Source organism: Rousettus aegyptiacus, unplaced genomic scaffold (assembly GCF_014176215.1).
Source record: "Rousettus aegyptiacus isolate mRouAeg1 unplaced genomic scaffold, mRouAeg1.p scaffold_m13_p_17, whole genome shotgun sequence".
NCBI classification, from domain to species: domain Eukaryota; kingdom Metazoa; phylum Chordata; class Mammalia; order Chiroptera; family Pteropodidae; genus Rousettus; species Rousettus aegyptiacus.
The window spans coordinates 8078543-8096844 of record NW_023416292.1 but is presented as its reverse complement, the minus strand read 5'-3'; the positions used below and the strand labels follow the sequence as shown (position 1 = coordinate 8096844).

Sequence of the window (18302 nt, the reverse complement as noted above, 5' to 3'; positions counted from 1 at the left end):
CCCCGGCGCCCCGCTCGGCCGCGCCGAGCTCTACGCCGCCGCCGGTATCACTCCGCCCCGCAGGGAGGTTCCGGCCGCCGGGGGGGGGGCGGGGGGAAGGGCAGGGAAGCCCCGCACGCCGACAGACCGGGCAACCCCCACCGCGCGCTAATAAAATCGCCGCAGAGGCGCGGCCAACTCTCGGGCTTCCTGCCTAGGGGGCGCTCTGGGGCGCGGGCGGAGGCGCACGCGAGGGAGCGGGACTCTTTGCCCTCTCTGGGCGGAAGAAACGCGGCCAGCGTGAGAAAGGGCCGGCACGACCCGAGGCGCAGGAGTTCGGGGAGCGGCCCCCCTTTTTTCGAGGGGTTTGCGGGGGCCGCCTAGGCCCCAGCCGGAGCAGAGCCCTCTTCAGTTACCGCGGCGGCCTGCCTGCTGGGCTGCAGGGCTCCTCAGCCGGCGTCTGGCTGGTGTCGCGCGCTTGCCCGCGGTGGAGCAGGGCGACCCCTGGATTCTCAGGCCCAGCCGGCCAGAGCAGTAGACTTGGTCATCGTTGTTTGGACTCGGCAGTTTTTGTTCCTGGATCCGAACCGGGGCTTGATTCCCTAGAGAGACCAAGGGTACCGAGCTGAGTTTTCAGTGCTGAGTAATGCAGCTGCATGTTGCTGAAATATTTTTTGTTTTTAACCCATTCTCCCTGTTTTCGTCTTCTCTCTCTCTTTTTTAGGTTTTGCTATTTCATTAGGGAATGGGTACTGTTCAGTAGTAAAACAAAACGAGGATGGGGTCTTTGCCCAGTTGGCGCCTACCCAGTCTGTGCTGACCTGTGGTCAAGGCTTGGAGCAGAGCTGTAGGGAGGGCGGAGTCCTCAAGTCGAGGTGAGGCAAGAGCTGCATTCTGGCAGGGTTTCCAGCCTGGCAGGAGATGTGCTCTGTAATGCTTTTCTGAATTGCATTAGGCAGAAGGAATGGGAAACTGCGTTTTTCGTTTACCAGATTTGAGGATGTCTACGTGCCAGGCTGCCTGGCGTTGGGGGCTATTTATGATTTTCTTTTTACAATTTTCTCAGAAGTAGACATCAGGACTTAACTGTGAGCATTTAGTATGCAGATATATGCAGATCAGTATTGGGGGTTAATTGCAAGGTATTTTCCAAACACTTGACCAGAGAAAACCTTCACTGAACGAAATAACACACTAGAGCAGAAATGTCTCAATTAGGAAATGAGCCAAGAAAAGCCTGGGAAGTAAATATCTGGCAGGGTCCCTTTCTAAAGGGGAAAGTCCTGGGCAGGTCCAAAATCTGTCCAATTTTGGTAGTGGAGATAGTTCGTCTAGCAAAGCTTAATATAATTCTATTTGATATTTAAACCACAACCATACCTTTTATTCTCTTCCTTTTCTCAACAAATACAGTTCTGAATAGTCTTTTAATTCCTGTACAGTTTTTCTACAAGGAGAGAACGTTCTGGCTGAATGAAATGAATAGCCATTACCCTTGATGGTTGTGTTTTTCACTGTAAATTAACACATTGGTATTTTAGTTTTTGTGCACGAGCTTCTCTAATGATCATGATTCAGCATCTCAGGTCCTGTAACACAATGGCCAAACCTTTAACTGAGTGAATTCACAAAGAGGCCTCTTGGCCAGCCAGCTTTCTAACACTCCAACTTTGCAACATCTTCCAGCCAGTTTTCTACGGAAAGCAATTTATCCTTATAGATCAAGGACCAAAACATGATCTGGAGACTTTTGTAACATTTCTATTAATAAAAGCCTTAAAAAGTCTTCATGCTTTTCTTGAGTACAGCAAAGAGGGCAGAGCAAGGAAGACAATCCCACTCTTGGGAGAACCACCTCTGGGAGGAAGATGGGTTATGATATTTAAAAAATATAACAGAAAGCAAGTTTCTGTTTTGCCACTGGAGGAAAGGAGAGCACCCAAAACTGACCTGATTCTGAAGAATAATAGCCGTTAAAATGATTTCTCAACAGGACAGTATGGAGACTGTCATTGGTGCCAATTCAACACCAACAGGAATCCCCAATTTGGGGGATGGTGAAGAGGGAAACTACTCAGTTCCAAGAAATATAGCATGAATGTGAGAATATAGCTATGGAACAGCTCAGTGGTGTTACAGCTAAATTATGAAGCAGCATGGCTGTCAGGTGGCCTTGGGTCAAGGCCCCTCTCCAGCTAGACTGCTCTGCTGTGCTATACCAACAACCAGGGAAACATAACGGTTCGTTATTCCATGGAATGGGGTCTTGCACTCAGCCCAAGGGGAGCTGACATATAAACAGATGATCCTGTCCCTGGTTCCTGATTGATCTGTCCTCAGGTAAATGAAGGCTCCAAATTCTCACGGTTTGATGGTACAAACTGTTCTGATTGGTTAGAATGGAGCTGCTCTGATTGGTCAGTGAAGATGATGGGGAGGAGGATGTAGCTGCTGAAGCTATGGACCGGGAAAACCTCAGTCTTATTGGTTGAAATACTATTCTAGGAATTCTTCTGTAGGGCTCAGATGGCAGGAACACAGTGCAGGCAGGCAGGCAGTTTAGTGCAAGCTTCTCCCTAAAGTGAAATTTCTGTGAGTCCATGTTTAGAAAGGCTTCTAGGCTCTGTTTTTAAATTTGAGCCCAGTTAGCCACCAGGAGTCCTTGGTCGTTATCTTTCTCAGGGTTTTCAAGACCTAATGAGAAAATCTTGGAAATATCTATAAGGGGTTAAAGGGAGAAAAAAATATGGACGAAGAAGAAAGTTTTAAGAAAGTTTTAATAAACAATGTCTAATGATGCAGAGTTATGAGAAGGGTTTAAGAAAAGGCCTATGGATTTGTCAGCTAGATAGATGGATGTTGGTTATTTTGTTAGGCCGCCTTTTTTTTTTTTACTGTAAGTTTTTTTCTATTTTCATTGTATTTTAAATTTTGAAAAGACAATGCATTCTCATAGTTCCAAAATCAAAAGATATAAGAGAATATGCTTCACATTGTACTGGACATCCCAGCAATTGCAAAAAGGCAAGGAAAAAATGTATAAGGATTGGGAAGAAATACATAAATCTGTTATTTTGAGAAATGAGGGTCTATATAAATTTATAATTTATGAACAGTATAAATGAGTGAATTTAGCAAGTCGCTGGATAGGGTCAGCGTATAAAGATCAATTATATTTCTTTATACTTGCCCTAAACAATAAGAAAATGAATTTTTTAAAAAAGTGATACTATATATAAATGCATCAAAAATATTATTAGTTTCCTGTGGCTGCTGTAATAGACTACTACATATTCAGTGGCTTAAAAAAAATTTATTCAATCAAAATTCTGGAGACCAGGAGTCTGAAATCAAGGTATTATTAGGGCTACATTCCCTCCAGAGTCTCTAGGGGAACTCTGTTCCTTGCCTTATCCAGTTTCTGATGTCTGCATGCATTCTTTGGCTTGAAGCTACATTACTCTAACCTCTGCTTCCATCTTCACGTTTCCTTTTCTGTGTGTGTCTCAAATTTCCCTCTTCCTCTATCATGTAAAGACATTGATGCATTTAGGGCCCACCTGGATAATCAAGGAGTATCTCCTTGTTTCAAGATCCATAACTTAATCACATCTGCAAAGACCATTTTTCCAAATAAGGTCACATTTACAGGTTCCAGGGGTTAGGGCCTGATATCTTTGGGACACCATCTAGCCCATTGCCCCTCAGAATAAATTTTAATAGAAGATGTATAGTCTGAGAACTTGATACTGAAATTTTTATTATTGAGAGAAATTAGAGAAGACCTAGGTAAATGGACAGATATACTATGCTCACAGATCAGTAGACTCAATATCATAAAAATGTCAGTTCTCTCCAAAGTGATCTGTAGATTTAGTCTAATCCCTATTAGAATCCCAGCAGGGTGTGTGTGTGTGTGTGTGTGTGTGTGTGTGTGTGTAAACTGACAAGCTAATTCTAAAATTTATATGGAAATTCAAAAGACCAAGAATAGCCAACACAATCTGGAAGAACAAATTTGGAAGTTTTATACTACCAGATATTAGAAAGTAGAGGAATCGAACTGTATAAAGTTCCCAAAAAGGTGCTATGTGAACATTTTATTTATGCAAAGGTGACACTGTAGGAACGTGGAAAAAAAAGGTATTTCAATAAATGGTGTTGGGTCAAGTGAATATCTATGTGGAAAACAAGAAACTTTGATGCCTACTCATGTTATTATCGTTATAACTTTGGGTAGTCAAATATGTCTTAAATGGGACATAAAAATACCAAGTTATAAAGGCAAATATTGAGCATTCCAAGTACAGAAAGTAGTATTGGAAATGCAAAGAATCTTGAATTATCTTGTTATGTCAGGAAACTACAAATAGTTTTGTATTCCTGGAGCATAAAGTCAGCTCAGAATGAGGCTGGAGAGAGAGGCAAGGACTGAACTACATAAGCAATTTACAGGTAATAGGAAAGAACCAGAGGGATCTGAGCAATAGATTTATTTGGTTCAAATAGTATTTTAGATGGGAACTGAATTTGACAAATCAATTAGAAGGCCATTGAAGTTGTCAAGAAATGATAAGGTTTAAGTTATGGCAGTGATGGCAAAGATAGAAGCAGGGACAGATGTAAACATTTAGTAAGTAAAATTAACAAAATTTGGGGATGGATTGAATATGGAAAGGAAAAGGGAAGAGGGGAGTCTAAGCTGATGCTAGGGTTTTGGCCTTGGTGGCTGGGTGGGTGATTGTGTCAACAACTGAGGAGGTTAATACTGAAGACTTACCAATTTAAAGAGCAAGGAGGATAAATTCATTTCTAGATACATTGGCTTCTCCATGGAGAGAGATCCAGCATGTGGTTGGATATGTAATCAAGGTGAGAACTGGAGAAATGAATTTGTTACCAATTGATTGAGACCTAACTAGACCAGACAGGAAGAGCACGTAAAATGAGAAGTATAATGAGCCAAGAATGAAACGTAGAGAACACCAACATTGAAGGGCCACCAAGAAGAAAAGAAATCCATAGCAGAGACAGAAAAAACAGACAAAGAGGAAGACAACTAGGAGAGTGTAACTTATTGATACGAAAGATATAGAGAGGTTCAGAGAGAAAGAGCATCACTAGGGCAGCAGAGAAGTCCAGTAAGATAAGGCTTAATTGTTTTCAATGTTTCGGCAAGTAAGAGGTCATAGAATGATCTTGGTAAGTACTGTTTTACCAGGATGATGAGCTGAAGAGCCAAACTGCAATGGTTTGAGAAGTGAAGAAGTAAGGAAGTGGGACCAATATGAACCTACTCCAGAAATGAACTCATATGGATAAGAACAGCAATTAAACAGCAATTAAAACAAGGAATTATACTTAGAGTCCTGAAGCAAAGTAATGACAGAGTTATAGGTAGAAGTATGTATATATGTAACATTTCAAATGTTGAGGTACCAAATACTATTTCCCCCTTATTATTGGATAGATGTTTAAAGCTGATAAGGAAAAGAAAGAATAAAGGTTATCTGGGTCCCTATACATAGTAGATGCTTAATAGCTATTTGCTGAATTGAACAAAATTTTCTGAGTTCTAAATTTAAGTTTTCATGAATTTTTTCTGTACTAATTTTTTCTTTGTTTTTTTTTTTAACATTGATGTTGTAATAGTTTTTAGACTTTAAATAAAACCCATCCCCCCTGCAACACACAATGGACTATAAGTGACCTTTTCAAAAAGAATAAAGCCATGCCAATATAGAACAGTCTTGACATTTTAAGTGGAAAAGTCAATGTGCAAAAGGTTAATATAGCATTCGTGTGTGTGTGTGTGTGTGTGTGTGTGTGTGTGTGTGTGTTTGTGTGTCTGTCTTACTCTTCTTGGGCTGCTATAACAAATTACCCCAGACTAGGTGGCTTATTAACAGCAAAAATTTATTGCTCACAGTTCTGGAGGTTGGAAGTCCCAGATCAGGGTTCTTCCTATCTCCTTACATAGTCCGGTGAGGGCCCTCGTTCAGGTTGCACATTTTTCCTTATAACTTCATGTGGTAGAAGGGACTAGGGATCTCTTTGGACCTCCTTTTATAAGCCACTTGTCCCATTCATGAAAGTTCTACCCTCATGATTTAAGCATTTCCCAAAAGCCCACTTGTTAATACCATCACCTTTGAGTATTAGGATTTCAGTGTATGATATGGGTGAGACACAAACATTTAAACCATAGTAGAAAGTATTTATCTCATATACATGCTTATATGTGCTCAGAAAATTTCTGAAAGCATACACAGAAACCATTTACCTCTGGGGAGGCGGGTGTCAGAGTCTGGGGTGAAAGACAAACTTTATCTTCCTGTGGATTCCTTTGCACAATTGGACTCTTGTCTATATATTACTGTTTTGCAGAAATAAATGTTTCCAGAATCAAGTACTAGGCAAAGCACAGATACTTAATGTTACAAAACAAAGTAATATTAAAATAATATAAAAATAAAGTTACAGCTAATAGAAGTTGGGAAGTAGAATGGAAGCTGAAAGATGGAGAGGATGGGGTATTATCCTCATTTTATAAAAGAAAAAAAATCAAACCAGGGCAATAATTTTGAATTGCACCCTGATTCACCAACTACGCTAGGCACACAGGGAGGTCCTTGCCAAAAGTCTTGTTTTATTCACGTTATCCAGACTCCTAATGATTTCATTTATGACACCAATTTTGCTGAAGAGTATATTGATTTGCTCTTTGGTTTCGCTTTATTGCTACTTTAGAAGTACCTGTCTCAGAATAAGTTGAACTGAAGTAGAGACAGGTAATGCTGTGTGTCATGGCCAGGAGATTGCCCCGAATCGAGCCGCTCATTTGGGCTCAGTCTGGTGGGGACAGCTCAAACATATTCACAATGGAAGGAGCTTTTTGTTCTTGTTTTTGTTTTAAGAGCCATTGGTCCCCAATAGGGACCAACTCTTAAGGGTTGAAGGGAAATTTGGAGGTCTGGAAACCCCTTTTTACTTCCCTCTCTAGAATATTACCATTTCTGAAGCTAGTCTTATACCTTCCATTAATCATTTGAAGTTGCAGAGTATTTAGTTCTTTTCATACTTTCTCTTGGGTCCCTAGATATAGTAAAGGGTCTCTATTTTAGTTAAGTTGATGTCCCGGCCCGCGGGACAGTCAACGGAGGTCCTAGGACCGAAGGAGAAGGGGGACAAGAGGTGCAAAAAATGGAGACAAGACAGGCTTTCTGATCAAGTCTCGTTTATTGTAAGTAGTGGGGTTACATATATAGGGGCAGGTTTAAGGGAGGGAACATGTAGCTTTAGGCGGGAGTTACCTAATCACAAGACGTCTTAACTTCTTAACTTTCTTCATCTATCTTGGTAACTGGAGCAAAGCGCTAGCTGTTTTGAAAGGATTATACTATTGTCTCCAGTTCCTGGAACCTTAGTCCCCCGGGCAATGTCAGGAAGGACATTTATCTTTACAGGTCTGAGTCGTTCCTATATTCAGGCGAGGGGCTTCCTCTGAATTTGGGCAGCCTGGCTCCCAACAAGTTGAGACCACTAAAATGGTTTTAAGTGTTTTCCTCCAAGAAAAAGAAGAGCCTACCCTATTATTAAAATGCAAACATTGATCAAGAACCTACCACTTTGTGCACCAAACCTGAGGTTGGGATTACAAAGATTTACTAGACCTGGTCACTAGTGAGGGAGTCCGACGAGTCCACAAGGCCATTAAATACAGCCAGCAAGGACCATGGTAGGTTGAGCCCCCAAAGCTCTGGAAACGGGGGATTATGTAAGATTTCCTGCAGGACCTGATTTCTGAGTTGATACCTGAAGAACAAATGGTAGATGGCCAGATGGAATAAATGGCAGGGAGTCTCTGATTAGATGAAAGCAGCACGTGCAAAGGCCTGGAGTCTTAATCTTTGAATTTTTCTATTCCATCTTTTCTGTATTTTTAAAGTCTCCCTTTCTATTTGGCCCCTTCTTCATGGCCTATAAACATCTGATGTTTCTTGCATTCAAAAACAATGCAAAAAGTAATTCCTCCCTCAATATCGCATCCTCAATTTACTGACCTATCTTCCTCATTGTAGTAATGCTCCTTGAAAGAATATAGGGTCTCCCTCAAGTCTCTTACCTCCCATTCTGTCTTTAACATGAAGATCCAAGGGACCTTCACAAGATACAGGAGAACATTCCAAGTAGAAGAACCAATGGTAATTCTGAAAGGTGAAAGGTAATGGGAAAACGAGAATTCATACTACATGGGTTCAAGTGAAAATTCTGAGAACTTGGGGGGTGAACAAAGAAAAAGACTTCTGAGTAACTTCTAGATATGTTCCAGGAAATAGGGATAAAGAAGGAGATTTTTATGAAGTTTTAGGTAAGTATTCTCCTTGGGGATTTTCTTCGGAGCATATAGTCAAAATTTGAATTTCTATTTTAATTACTTCAGATTGCTGGATTTATGATTTTTTTTTAATGCCAGGATAGAATTACAAGTCTGCCTTATATTGTATGGATCATATTTAACTTTTAAGCTAGTAAATGCAATATTGGTTTAAAAAAATTCTAGTGTTCCATGTACAGAAGGTACCAGAAGGCCAGTATTTTTTGTTGGAATAAAATCATTGTTCTGAAAAATTCTGAAATTCGAATCATTGATATATTATACTGCATCACAATTTTTAATCAAACCATTTTACTTATGTGGATAAAATTCTATGTCTCCATAATTCTTAAGCAAAATAATAAATAGCAATTGAAAAGAAATGCTTCTGTTGGTAGCATAATACTTATTTGAGTTTCAGGAACTTCTGAACAAATAGAATATGAAGATTCCAGTATTGAAACTAATCCAAGAAACTGCATTGGAATCCCATCATGAAATTAAAGAAGCCAAAGGAGAACTGGAAATATTTCTTTTTAAAGAATAGAAACAACAGCTTGCTGTCAATTAAAAAAAAAGGTTGCAATCCATGGGGGGAAAAACAGGTATAAAAGTATGTTCTCGAAAGTTAGTATGCGCATGTGCACATGAAAAAGAAACTGTTCATTTGAAGATGGAGTAAAAAAAAAGATATCTAGAGTTATATAATAACCATGATGCCCTCTTCCAACTACTGTGAATTAGAGTTTTTTTGGCAGCTAGAAAAATATTCACAAAAATAAGTTTACTATCTAATAATGATCAATAGACACAAAGAAACATCTTATTTTAAAAAAGGTCATATCATAATTCACCAATATGTCATGATTAATTATTTTTATTTCATGTTGGTGTTTAGATAAATTTGTAATACTTAATTGATTTTATCTGCCAACAACAGATATTGTGCTGATGATTCATATTTAATGTTCAAATTTTTATAATTTTCCATTTTACTTAATGTGTAATTTAAAAATGTTAAATGTACTGAGAACTTAGTCTTACATTGTTTTATGAATTAAAGAGCTTCAAAAATACTAATATTTTAATTATTACTTGAATCAAGTACCACGATTCTGGTATTATTCATATTCTCTGGTATTGTAATGATTCTTTAAAAGATGCAGTTCTCACAAAATCATCTCTGATCCTCCCCCAAGGAAACTATGGGTTTACTCCGCTGAGTAGATTGTGCAGACTCCATAATAATAACCACAGTACTTTATTGAAATTATGTATTTACCTATCTCCCTCTATTGCATCACAAAGTCCTTGAATATTTATAAAGTAAATAATTTTATTAATTGCAACGGGAGAATATTCTTTTCAGGCCTGTCGAATGTGTGTTTAGTGTGAGGAAGGCTTGAGAGCTGAACGAGCTCTGGATATGCAACAGAATTGAACTGTGAACATTTCTGGGGACAGACTGTACTTCACCAAGGCACAGCTAGCCAACTAGCTCTGTCTCATCTCCCTTTAACTTCGACCATGCCTAAAACTGAGGACCATCTGTGCTATGTAGTAAAAAGTTAGTCTTTAGGCCATAATAATAATTTCGAAATTATATAATTTAACATATTTGAAGTTTATACTTAATGAAAATCATCAAACAAAAATGTTTAAATCTCATTTAAAATGGAATAACTCATTTTTATTACTTTCTTATTATCTGACCTTTTTTGTTGAACAGCTTAGTCAGGATCAAAATGAGAATATGTATACAGAAGCAATATGTCAATTGTAGAGTGCTATATAAGGGACTCTATCTAAGAGCTACAGTTAAAGACATTTCCTCTTCTCTTCCCCAGAAGGAATAATTCTAAATCTGTTCATCTTTCCTGGTAGGTTTTCATTGCTAACCACACAAATTCTTGATAATATTTTTTGAAATCCATTAAATTGGAGGTAGAAATATAGCCCCATATTGATCTGGTTCCTTGAACATCTCTTCATGCCAGCACGGGACAGTCTTCCTAGGCCTGACCGAGATTTCTGGTTTTTAGAGAGGTGGAGATTTCTTGGCTCATTTGTAATCTTCTCATAGTATTAGTGTCAATCGTACACGCATTCTCTGTAGCTTTTCTTTGAAAGCCCCAAAAATGTTAGCTTTGAAATTATTTTAAAGAATAGAAAATATTTAGTTTCTCCTGACCACCACGAAAAGTAAGGCAAGTTTTCAGTCTGAGAAAAGCAATATTTCATTTACATCCTAATGTGAGTTACTTCTTTACAACTCACCAGCAAAAATTATTTCCAGTTCTCAGAAACCCACTGTCTATGGATTTCTAGCTTATTCATAATTGGATCTTAAAGAAGTTATGTTATACATACTTAGTTACTGAAGAATTCTATGAAAGATACTACTAAATCAGCATAATTATACCAGTCTTTGAGCATCTCACTTAATCATGATTTATTCTTGAGCCACAAACTCACTGTCCTCTCCTTGAGAGTAATACCATTCACTTATCTGCATAATGAACAGTTGAGGGGAATAGCATTTGTATGAATAATAAACAATTGAATAAAGAACAATTGGAAGAGAATTTTTACCTTCTTATCCAGCTAAACAATTTAGCTAAATATTGGGGAAGGAGTTTAAGCTGATCACCTTGGGCTCCACACCAATGGCTGAAGAATTAAAATACTTATTGATTGAATTCCATGTTTAAAGTTCTTCCATAATAAATGTGGATTGTACTCTACGTTGTTCATTTAATACCAGATATTTACTGAATGTTTACTATGTGCCAGGTACTGTTCTTAGTAATTATCCCTGCTCTTGTGGAGTTTACATTTTAGAAAAGACACAATGAATAATAGATAATGAATAATAGATAATACATTTCAAAAATATACAAAACAATATATATAGTGTATACATAGTATACATATACATATTATGGTGTATAATACATAATATGTTAGAAGGTTATATGTGCTATAGAAAAAAAAAGCAGGGCATTTTGTGAGAAGTGGGTAGGTCACAATATTAAATAGAGTGTTCGACATGGGTCTTGAGAAGTAGTTGAAATTTGAGAAGATTTGAAGGAGATAATGAAGTTGGCTACAAAAATATCAGGGAAAGAACATTTCTGGCAGAGGAAACAGCCTGCACAAATCCCTAAGATGAGATTAAATTTCAACGGTAGTTAAAAAAAATTTGTTTTTGGAAAAGATATATAAAAGAAAAGGAGAAAGGAAAATAATTATTATTCTTTATAAAATTTAACTTTTTAAAAATTCTGAAATCAAATCTGAGGCTATCTGGGGTGGGGAAAAGCCCTAAGATGAGAGCATCCTGGCATCTGCAAGGAAAAGCCAGGAAGCCAGGATGGCTGGAGGCGGGTGAGTGAGTGGAGGGTCATAGAGCAGGTCAGAGAACAGGGCGGGGTGAGTGGTGGTGGTTGAACGAGATTCTACAGAAACTTTTTTTTTTTTTTTTTTTTTAATAAAGACCTTAGCTTTTTTTACTCTGAGTGAAATGAGAAATCGTTGGAGGGTTTTGATCAGAGTGACGCGATTGGGCTTTTGTTCTAAAACACAGTGTCTTCCATGTTAAGAACAGACTGTCAGGAGCAAGAGTAAAAGACATGCGGCTTATGGGAACCTATTGCAGTGATCCAGGAAAAGGCTGATGATGGCTCGGACCAGGACGGCAGCAGTGGAGGTGGTGAGAAACAGCTGGATGCTGAATATGTTTTGAAGGTGGAGCCAACATGAGAGGCTGATGGATTGTTTGTGGGACACGAGAGAGGCGGCAGAATCAAAAGTGACTCCAAGGTGTTTAGCCTGAGCAAGCGGAAACATGATGATGTTATCTACTGAGATGTGTAGGCTAGAGCTAGAGTGGGTTTGGCGAAGGAAATTCAAGAGTTGAGTTTTGGTCTTACTGAGTTTGAGGTATCTATTAGACATTCAAGTTGAGATGTAGAATGGGCGGGCAGTTAGATACACAGGTCTGGAGAGACAACTAGTCTGGATATATAAATTTAATAGAAGGGTATATTTTACATGTAATTTTCAGGGCCCAATGCAAAATGAAAATGGGCCCCTTGTTAAAAAATTATTAAGAATTTCAAGATTGCAACAGTAGAGTATTAAACCAAGCATGGGGTTCTTCCAAGGGTGGGGTCCTGTGTCACACTGCAGCCTTGTTTGGGAGTCAGTGGCATATACATGATATTTAAAACCACACGACTGGAGAAGGCCATCGAGAGAGAGAACACAGGTGGAGAAGAGGACCCAACGCTGGCCTCTGGCAGTCTAGCAGTGAAGAGACCGAGAAGAGGAGGAGCCCGCAAAAGAAACTGGGAGGTAGGAGGAAACCAGGAGAGTGTGATGACCTGGAAGTCAAGACGGTCGTGAGGCAGGAGTGATTGACTGCGTCGAATGCTGCTGGGCAGCTAAACAAGGTGAGGACAGGGAATCGACCCCTGGATTTAGTGATTCCTAAAGCTTCAGCAACGATAAATTTTGATTTGTTTATAACAAGCTCAGCAAACCTGAGGTAGTATTACAAACAAACTTATAATTATTGAAAATAATTTTTTGATATTATGTGGCAATAAAGACGTTGGGCCATATTCCACAAAATCCCCTGAAGTATAGCACATTTCTACAATCACTGTTACATAAGTAAGTTTATTTTAAAATCTTGGCAGATTTGGGGCATAAAAGATAATAATACATTTTGAATGAGGCCAAAAGAGGATTTTCTGAAGTTTTCCCCATATTTTTGGAGAATAACTTTCTTGGCCAATATCAAGTATCTATGAGGCCCTGATAATTTGTCTTAAAATAATATTTTATAAAAATAATTTAGGATCCTTAAAAAAAGAAATTGCTTTTGCAATACTAATTATTACCCCTTTTCCTAGTATCTATTGCATTTGTCATCATTTTATATCAAGACATATTACTAAGAGGCTGATATGCAAGAGCTCTGAAACAATAAAAGTCTTTCCAACCTTGAACTTAAGGTGATTTTAAATATCAAATCTGCAGACATCCAAGGGGTTGTTCAAGAACAAAGCTTCACCTGTTGCCTGCTGTTAGGCATTTTAATGCACTGCACACTAAGATTAAAAGGAAAAAAAAAAAGGTTTAACAAGCTTCTGACTTTTGATCAAAACTCTTTTGCAGGGTTTTTCACAAAAACATTTTATAACTCAGAAAATTAAGCAAGGGTTTTGTTATTGTTTAGAAAAATGTGCCAGGCTTAAAAAGTATTCTTAAGGAAAACTAAAGCTTTGCTGACTGTTTCCAGGTTTTGATACGTTTCTGTGGTTAATAGGATATCATAGTGGTGGGAAGCATCAAAGAGAAGGTAACTTTGCACCTAGAAAATAATTCTGATTTTTTTGCATTGAAAATTGAATTTGCCTCTGTAGATAGGATAAATTTACATTTCAAATAGCCAAGGAAATTCTGCAAAGGATCTCCACATGTTCAGACCCAAGTTATCTGTAGTCTACCACCTTCGGAGGCTTCTTTGCCAATTATTCTGGACCTGCAGAGAAATTCTTATATGAGCATTTCAAGCACTATGAGGAATGCATGACTAATTTTTAGAGATAAGCTGTCAAGAATACAAGAATTATAGATTACATATCTAAAAAATCTTTTTCGGAAGAGTAGAGTAGAGACTCTGGTCACTGGCATGAACAGAAACTGAGGAAACAGATGTGGGAGCTGTTTGGCGTGACAGGAGCTCATGGATGAGGAGGGGTGGCGCCTGAAGCCCAGGGTGCTAGATAGAGGTCTGGAGAGGCCACCTCCAAGGGCGAGCCAGGTGCCCATCATCCTCCAAGAGACTGTCAGGATTAAATTCACCTTGCCATTCCTTCCTGTTTTCATGAATCAATGTGTAACTTTCTTGTTCCTGACCCAGTCTGAAACTTTACATTCTACCTCTCTCCAAATCATTTCACTAGGTCTTCAGGAACTCATGCTCCACCAATTAAATGAACTCTCCCATTGTCTCAAGCGATGACAGGCAACTCACCTCTAAGTCTTGCCTTTACTGAAACCTGGCTCTCCCCTGGAGCTACCCTCCTTTGGACATTTCTAGTAGTGGCTATTCTTACACCCGACTATAGAGGAAGACACTTTATCAGCGCATAAATGGGGCCTCCTGCCTTCCTGCAGGCATTCAAAGGTCGCCTCTTCCCTTTCTGATTCTCTTAGCATGCCTGGCTAGAACTGTCTTTGAGGCTCCGCCAGCCTGCCAGAGGGTGTGTTCTCTTCTTTTTATCTTCGCTGCCAAGAGCCATGAAGTTCTTAGTGGGTAAATTTAATTGGTAAAGTTTATAGTAATTTTAAATGGTAAGTTTAATAGTAAATGTTTGTATTTTGATCTCCATGTCACGTTTCATTTTTGACAACATAAAGAAGTTCTTTATATTAAACTTTCTGAGTATGTAGAAGAAAGCAACCAATTTAAAAATTTCGAATGGTAATCAACTACCTTATGGATTTTGTTTGTTTCTATATTAATCACCTGGAGTTGCTTAATTATTTTCTGCAGTGTTGTCCAGTGAAGCCAAATACATTTATTAGTGGATTTAGTCTGTCTTTTCTAAATTTTGCTCCCTCAATCAGATTTTCATGTTTTTGGAGGGTTTCTGATCAATGTTTTCTCTGAAACCTTGTACAAGTATTCTGCTTCTTTACACAGCAAAGACATGTATTATTGTCTCTAATATTTGTGAAAAGTTTACTTGAATGGAAGCTGCCTGTTCTCACATTTCCATAGGGGAGAGACGTGAGGCAGTCAACATTCTCCTGGTGCCATATTCTAGACCATTATTTTTCCATCCTTATGTGATAGTCCTTCTTTCTTTGGCATTCACACTATCTGACTATCCTCACTGCTGATATCTTTACATTTTGAGATTACTCCTCCCATTCACTGAAGACTTTGGCTCCTACCTCATAATTTTCTCAACCTAATACTTGCTATCATCCTAGGTATTCCATTCAACATCAAAGCTTCAAAATTCTTTGACAACTGTGACCCCTTTAGCCTATCTCTACATTTTATTTTAGCAAATTACTTGTCACTTGAAATGGCTGCCCTAGTCCCTGATTAGACCACTTTTGTGTAAATGAGAAATCTAAATTTTTGCTGTTCGATTGGTCCAAATAGCACCATCCTGATTGGTTGGCTTCTTGTGTTCTGATTAGTCATTATGGAGCCTCTCCAACTGGTTGGTAAAGATACAAATGAAGATATAACTACACAGTTTGAAATGGTTCCACATTTAACACAGTTGTGGGAGGGAAAGAAAGTGCAGTAGAATGAAACTTTGGTGGGCCGCATGAACTATGATAGTATTTGTGACTTTGTGTGTCTCCTTGCCTTGCGTTTGAGTTGGCTGGGTGACCTGCATGGAACAGATACTACATCAGTTCCAGTCCTAAAGCTTAAGTCCTGAAAGCTTCTACTTTTACAATCTTGGAGAAGCCATATGCCACTCTCTAAATAGCCCAAATTACCAGTACAACATTACTAGTGTTAACAGCTGAATATCAGCTTTGGTTAAAAAACTGGCACAATGAGATATGTGAGAGAGTCATGAGGTACATTGCTCCCTTTTCAGATAAGGTCTTCACAGTTTAAAGTAACAGCACATCTGAAAAATAGCACCATTAGTTAGTGTGGTTTAATAAGAAATCTATATGGTCTTTGTCTCCAGAAAAACCCTTGGAATTTCCTAAATGACTAGAATGTCTTTTGTCATTCATTGGACATCCATTTTGAACACACCTGAGTTTATGTTCATGAGTTGACTTAAGGTGGAGCCCCAACAGAACCCCTAGATGGGATTGATCACCAGAATGACCAAGTGATAAGAGGCTTGGAACTTTCAGGTCCATCCACTGACTGACCTCGGGGAAGGGGAAGGAAAGGATGGCTACAGATTAAGCTCTATAAAAACTCTTCAAGGAGAATTGAGGAGCTTATGGGTTAGTAAACTAGTGGAGTCGTGGGAGGGAGTGGTGTGCCCAGAGCATGGAAGTTCTGCGCCCCTTCCCATATATTCTGCCTTATGCATCTCTTCCATCTGACTCTTCTTAATTTAAATTCTTTTATAATAAATCGACAATTGTCAACAAAAAGTCACTGCCACCAACCTAATGTCAACAGGAGTCCCCAATTTGGGGTGTGGAAAGAGGAGAAACTTAATTCAGTTGAACAGTTTGCAAACCCTGGAAACACAGCCTCAGGAGGAAACCCAAAGTGTGTTCCCCTGAGACAAAGTGGGGAAGCTTGCTTATATAGGGAAAGTGGCTGCCCTAATCCCCGATTGGGCCATTTTTGTGTAAACGAGAAATCAAAATGTTTGCTTTTCAATTGGTCCAAATAGCACTGTCCTGATTGGTTGGCTTCTTGTGTTCCGATTAGTCATTATGGAGCCTCTTTGATTGGTCAGTAAAGATGCAAATGAGGATATAGCTACACAGTTTCAATTGGACAGGGCAGATCTAAGCCCATTGGTCAAAATATGATTGATTCCAGGAACTCCTTTATAAGGTTCAGCTCAGCCAGCAGGAGCACAATGCAAGATGTTTGGCAGCTCCATCTGCTGCCTTTCTGTGAAATGCAGTGTGGGTGAGAAGCCTCTGTAAACAGTGGTTGCTTGACTCCGATTATGAATTTGGGCCCAGTTAACCACAAGGAATTCTTCTTGGCAGACATATTCCTTTTTGGTATCCACATAATCAAGTAAGTGAAATATTTCCCAGAGTTCTGTGAGCCGATCTAGTAAATTAAACAAACCCAAAGAGGGAGTCATAGGAACCTCTGATCTAGAGCCCGATGGTTAGAAGCACCGGTGACAACCTGGAATTTTTATTGGTGTCTGAAGTGGGGGCAGTCTTGTGGGACTGAGTCCTTAACCCGCGGGATCTGATGCTATCTCCAGGCACATAGTGTCAGAATTGAGTTAAATTTATGGGACACCCAGTTGGTGTCCACTAAGAATTGGAGAATCGCGGGGTTAGAAAAAACACTTTTTTCAGTTAGGAAGAGAGATTCAGTGGTAATAGGGATTGAAGGTGTTCCCGATCTTTTTATATACTCCAGTTCCAATTACAGGGTCTCAGTCTTTCTGGATTAGTGCCCTTTCTTAGACAGATAGCAAGGCCGTAGGTTTCATAGCCCTGTAATTCAGTAAGCTTAGGGGTCAGACTTTGCATTCATTTTCCAGCTGTCGCAGTCCTGTAGTTTCAGGAAAGATATATAGTAAAATATCTAGCAAAGATATATACTAAATGTCTAGCAAAATATTAGGAACTTCATGGTTTTCAGACGGTGACATAAGTCAAAAATTTAGGAATCTGAGCAGTCATTGTCTTCCTTTAAGCTTTCGAGGGCCATTCGAAAAGCTACCCCTTGCCATAGTCATGGAATTCCTCATAACCTACATGGCAGTCGACGACAGTGCCATTTCGGTATCAATGCCTTCAACAAGCACTTTCTTCCAGATCGGTCACCACAGGTGGTAATGTAATTAGCTCTTCGGAGACCATGTGCCATGGATTACCAAGTCTCTTCAGCTCCCATCGGAGCATATAATTTAGCATATGTCCATTTCTTCTTCACTTACCTGAGGGGCTATTGCCTGTAACCACACCTCTCCAAGATCTGTCGCATTGTTCTCAGTTGCAAATTTCAGAAACTGGCGGTTCTAAGAAGAAAAAGAATATATTGGAAATACGCCAGATGGTTCATAACATTTCTAGGAATGCTAGAGAACCAGGCTAAAAAGCCTGGAGAAAGGAAGCCATCGTAGGCAGCTGCATACAGGACCATACTCACTCACTCACCACTGGGCACTGCGGCTTGTACCACCACCGAACTTCCATCTCATGGTCCAAGACGGCTCCTCCAGCTTCTCTT

The 18302-nt window shown here is 39.2% G+C and overlaps 1 long non-coding RNA gene across 1 annotated transcript; it reads left to right on the top strand.

The window, feature by feature from the left end:
- The first annotated feature begins 13 nt into the window (after positions 1 to 13).
- LOC118612843 lies at positions 14 to 8952 on the top strand. Its single transcript, XR_004955103.1, has 2 exons — positions 14 to 854; positions 8778 to 8952. It is a non-coding gene; the product is annotated as an uncharacterized LOC118612843 (long non-coding RNA).
- Positions 8953 to 18302: the final 9350 nt, after the last annotated feature.